Below are 6211 nucleotides of genomic sequence, written 5' to 3' on the forward strand. Positions count from 1 at the left end.
TGTTCTTGGTTCCCCACAAGATAACTTTTGTCCCATTATATTTGGTAGACCCTTCTTGAATACTGTTAATGCTAGGATCAATTGCAAAAAGGATGTTGTTACTATTGGTTTGGGGGATATGTTTCATGAGTTTAATTTTGCTAAATTTCATAGACAACCCCGTGATAAAGAATTACCTAGTAAAGATGAAATTATTGGTCTTGCTTCTATTGTCGTGCCTCCTAATGATCCTTTAGAACAATATTTGCTCGACCATGAAAATGATATGTTTATGAATGAAAGAACGGAAATAGATGAAGTATTGTTTAAATAGGGACCTATTTTGAAACACAACTTGCCTGTTGAAATCCTAGGGGATCCTCCTCCACCCAATGGTGATCCCGTGTTTGAGCTTAAACCTTTACCTGATACTCTTAAATATGCTTATCTTGATGAGAAAGAGATATATCATGTTATTATTAGTGCTAACCTTTCAGAGCGTGAAGAAAAGAGATTATTAAAAACTCTGAAGAAGCACTGTGCTGCTATTGGATATACTATTGATGATCTTAAGGGCATTAGTCCCACTCTATGCCAGCACAAAATAAAATTGGAGAAAGACGCGAAACCGGTTGTTGATCACCAACGACAGTTAAATCCTAAGATGAAAGAAGTGGTAAGAAAAGAAATACTAAAGCTTATGGAGGCAGGTATAATTTATCCCATTGCTGATAGTCAGTGGGTAAGTCATGTCCATTGTGTCCCTAAGAAGGGATGTATTATTGTTGTTCCTAATGATAAAGATGAATTGATCCCACAAAGAATTGTTACAGGTTATAAAATGGTAATTAATTTCCGCAAATTAGATAAAGATACTAAAAAGGATCATTACCCTTTACCTTTTATTGATCAAATGCTAGAAAGATTATCCAAACATACACATTTTTGCTTTCTAGATGGTTATTCTGGTTTCTCTCAAATACCCGTGTCAAAGGAGGATCAAGAAAAGACAACTTTTACTTGCCCTTTCGATACCTTTGCTTATAGACGTATGCCTTTTGGTTTATGTAATGCACCTGCTACCTTTCAAAGATGTATGACTGCTATATTCTCTCACTTTTGTGAAAAGATTGTTGAGGTATTCATGGATGATTTTTCTGTATATGGAACTTCTTTTGATGATTTCTTAAGCAACCTTGATCGAGTTTTGCAGAGATGTGAAGAAACTAATCTTGTCTTGAATTGGGAGAAGTGCCACTTTATGGTTAATGAAGGTATTGTCTTGGGGCATAAAATTTCTGAAAGAGGTATTAAAGTTGAGAAAGCTAAAGTTGATGCTATTGAAAAGATGTCGTGTCCTAAGGACATTAAAGGTGTAAGAAGTTTCCTTGGCCATGCCGGTTTTTATAGGAGGTTCATTAAGGACTTCTCTAAAATTTCTAGGCCTCTGACTAATCTCTTACAAAAAGATGTTCCTTTTGTCTTTGATGATGATTGTGTAGAAGCATTTGAAATACTTAAGAAAGCTTTGATTTCTGCACCTATTGTTCAGCCTCCTCATTGGAATTTACCATTTGAAATTATGTGTGATGCCAGTGATTATGCTATAGGGGTTGTTTTAGGACAAAGGGTTGATAAGAAATTAAATGTTATCCAATATGCTAGTAAGACTCTGGACAGCGCCCAGAGAAAATATGCTACTACTGAAAAAGAATTTTTAGCAGTTGTGTTTGCTTGTGATAAGTTCAGACCTTATATTGTTGATTCCAAAGTAACTGTTCACACTGATCCTGCTGCTATTAAATATCTTATGGAAAAGAAAGATGCTAAACCTAGACTTAATAGATGGGTTCTCCTGCTTCAAGAATTTGATTTGCATATTATTAATAGAAAGGGAGCTGAGAACCCCGTTGCAGACAACTTGTCTAGGTTAGAGAATGTTCTTGATGACCCACTACCTATTGATGATAGCTTTCCTGATGAACAATTAGCTGTCATAAATGCTTCTTGTACTGCTCCATGGTATGCTGATTATGCTAATTATATTGTTGCTAAATTTATACCACCTAGTTTCACATACCAACAAAAGAAAAAGTTTTTCTATGATTTAAGGCATTACTTCTGGGATGACCCACACCTTTATAAAGAAGGAGTAGATGGTGTTATTAGACGTTGTATACCTGAGCATGAACAGGAACAGATCCTACACAAGTGTCACTCCGAGGCTTATGGAGGACACCATGCTGGAGATAGAACTGCACATAAGGTACCGCAATCCAGTTTTTATTTGCCTATTCTCTTCAAGGATGCCCATAAGTTTGTCTTGTGTTGTGATGAATGTCAAAGAATTGGTAATATTAGTAGACGTCAAGAAATGCCTATGAATTATTCCCTTGTTATTGAACCATTTGATGTTTGGGGCTTTGATTATATGGGACTTTTTCCTTCCTCTAATGGGTATACACATATTTTAGTTGCTGTTGATTACCTTACTAAGTGGGTAGAAGCTATTCCAACTAGTAGTGCTGATCATAACACCTCTATTAATATGCTTAAAGAAGTTATTTTTCTGAGGTTTGGAGTCCCTAGATATTTAATGACTGATGGTGGTTCACATTTTATTCACGGTGCCTTTCGTGAAATGCTTGCTAAGTATGATATTAATCATAGAATTGCATCTCCATATCATCCACAGTCTAGTGGTCAAGTAGAACTGAGTAATAGAGAGCTTAAATTAATTTTGCAAAAGATGGTTAATAGATCTAGAAAGAATTGGTCCAAGAAACTTGATGATGCATTATGGGCTTATAGAACTGCATATAAAAATCATATGGGTATGTCTCCGTATAATATGGTTTATGGAAAAGCATGTCACTTACCTCTCGAACTAGAACATAAGGCATATTGGGCCATTAAAGAGCTCAATTATGATTTCAAACTTGCCAGTGAGAAGAGGTTTTTTGACATTAGCTCACTTGATGAATGGAGAACCTAGGCCTATGCGAATGCCAAACTGTTTAAAGAAAAAGTTAAAAGATGGCATGACAAAAGGATACACAAACGTGTGTTTAATGTAGATGATTATGTATTGTTATACAACTCTCGTTTAAGATTTTTTGCAGGAAAACTCCTCTCTAAATGGGAAGGTCCTTACGTCATCGAGGAGGTCTATCGTTCCGGTGCCATAAAAATTAACAACTTCGAAGGCACAAATCTGAGGGTGGTGAACGGTCAAAGAATCAAACATTATATCTCAGGTAATCCCATAAATGTTGAAACTAATGTTATTGAAACCGTAAACTCGGAGGAATACATAAAGGACACTTTCCAGAATGTTTCAGACTCCGAAAAGGAATAGGTATGAGGTACGGTAAGTAAGCCGACTCCAAAACAATTCTAATAGCGATTTTCTCCGTTTTGGAATATTTAAGAAAATAGGGAAATAAGAAGTAGTCCAGGAAGGACACGAGGCTTCCACGAGGGTGGAGGGCGCGCCCTACCCCCTGGGCACGCCCCCTGCCTCGTGTGCTCTCCGGACTCTGTTTTCTTGCACGATACTTATTTTGGTCGGTAAAAAATCATTATATAATCTCTCGAAGGTTTTGATCACCGTACCACACAAATATCTCCTATTTTTGTTTCAAGCTATTTTCTACCAGGGTTGTCAAGGCCAGGCATCATGTCGTCTCCCTCATCCTCCAACAAGGAGGGCAACGATGCTTGGCTAATGAAGATAGAGTTGAAGAGAGAAGAGCCCTGAGAGATCAACAAGGATGATGGGATCAAGAAGGCCATGGGGGGTCAAGTTTCGACAGTAGTGGACAAAGACATCCTTCAACCTCATCACAATCTCTATACCCCAACAGAGATTGAAGCTTTCAAGATGATTGAGTTAGCTCGCATTCAAAACAAGTATCTCACAAGTGAAAATATTTTGTTGAAGGAGCATATCATCGCATTCAAGGGCATTATCCGCAAGTTGGAGGATCTCCTATGCTCGATGTGCGACTATCCATCATCACCAACACCTTCTTCACCAACAAAGAAGAACTGAGTATCGGGTATGGGCACTCCCCTTGGCAACTGCCAAGCTTGGGGGAGTGCCCCGGTATCGTATAACCATCACACTTTTATCTTTACCGTTTTTCTTAGTTTGATCCTTTTGGTAATATCTTGATCTAGTAGAATAAAGTTTTAGTATGATCTAGTTTTTAGTTTTGCTTTATGATCCTTCTATGTAATCGAGTCCGTGAGCTATATATAGTAAAGATTAGTGTTGAGTCAAGGGCATAATTATCTTGCTATGATCTTGAGGGAATAAAAACAAAGTAAAAGAGAAAGAATAAAAAGAAATAAAGAGATCATATGGATCTTATGGAGAGTAATGACTTCATATATAAAGAGTATGATGAATAAAAGTTGTTGGGAGTTGAAAAACATAGTTTTGGTGATCATTGCAATTAATAGGAAATAATAAAGAAAGATAGGTTTTCACATATAAATATACTATCTTGGACATCTTTTATGATTGTGAGCACTCATTAAAATATGACATGCTAAAGAGTTGACGTTGGACAAGGAAGATAACGTAATGAGTTATGTTTTCTTACATCTGAAATAAATTATATTGTCATGGATCATCCAACATGTTGAGCTTGCCTTTCCCTCTCATGCTAGCCAAATTCTTTGCACCAAGTAGAGATACTACTTGTGCTTCCAAATATCCTTAAACCTAGTTTTGCCATGAGAGTCCACCATATCTACCTACGGATTGAGTAAGATCCTTCAAGTAAGTTGTCATCATTGCAAGCAATAAAAATTGCTCTCTAAATATGTATGATTTATTAACAAACAACAACAACAAAGCCTTTAGTCCCAAACAAGTTGGGGTAGGCTAGAGGTGAAACCCATAAGATCTCGCAACCAACTCATGGCTCTGGCACATGGATAGCAAGCTTCCACGCACCCCTGTCCATAGCTAGCTCTTTGGTGATACTCCAATCCTTCAGGTCTCTCTTAACGGACTCCTCCCATGTCAAATTCGGTCTACCCCGCCCTCTCTTGACATTCTCCGCACGCTTTAGCCGTCCACTATGCACCGGAGCTTCTGGAGGCCTGCGCTGAATATGCCCAAACCATCTCAGACAATGTTGGACAAGCTTCTCTTCAATTGGTGCTACCCCAACTCTATCTCGTATATCATCATTCCGGACTCGATCCTTCCTCGTGTGGCCACACATCCATCTCAACATACGCATCTCCGCCACACCTAACTGTTGAACATGTTGCCTTTTAGTCGGCCAACACTCAGTTCCATACAACATTGCGGGTCGAACCGCCGTCCTGTAGAACTTGCCTTTTAACTTTTGTGGCACTCTCTTGTCATAGAGAATGCCAGAAGCTTGACGCCACTTCATCCACCTGGCTTTGATTCGATGGTTCACATCTTCACCAATACCCCCATCCTCCTGCAGCATTGACCCCAGATACCGAAAGGTGTCCTTCTGAGGTACCACCTGGCCATCAAGGCTAACCTCCTCCTCACACCTAGTAGTAATGAAACCGCACATCATGTACTCGGTTTTAGTTCTACTAAGCCTAAACCCTTTCGATTCCAAGGTTTGTCTCCATAACTCTAACTTCATATTTACCCCCGTCCGACTATCGTCAACTAGCACCACATCATCTGCAAAGAGCATACACCATGGGATATCTCCTTGTATATCCATTGTGACCTCATCCATCACCAATGCAAAAAGATAAGGGCTCAAAGCTGACCCCTAATGCGGTCCTATCTTAATCGGGAAGTCATCAGTGTCGACATCACTTGTTCGAACACTTGTCACAACATTATCGTACATGTCCTTGATGAGGGTAATGTACTTTGCTGGGACTTTGTGTTTCTCCAAGGCCCACCACATGACATTCCGCGGTATCTTATCATAGGCCTTCTCCAAGTCAATGAACACCATATGCAAGTCCTTCTTTTGCTCCCTATATCTCTCCATAAGTTGTCGTACCAAGAAAATGGCTTCCATGGTCGACCTCCCAGGCATAAAACCAAACTGATTTTTGGTCACACTTGTCATTCTTCTTAAGCGGTGCTCAATGACTCTCTCCCATAGCTTCATTGTATGGCTCATCAGCTTAATTCCACGGTAATTAGTACAACTCTGAACACCCCCTTGTTCTTGAAGATTGGTACTAATATACTCCGTCTCCATTCTTCTGG

The sequence above is a fragment of the Triticum aestivum genome, chromosome 2A (genome assembly GCF_018294505.1).
Source record: "Triticum aestivum cultivar Chinese Spring chromosome 2A, IWGSC CS RefSeq v2.1, whole genome shotgun sequence".
NCBI classification, from domain to species: Eukaryota; Viridiplantae; Streptophyta; class Magnoliopsida; order Poales; family Poaceae; genus Triticum; species Triticum aestivum.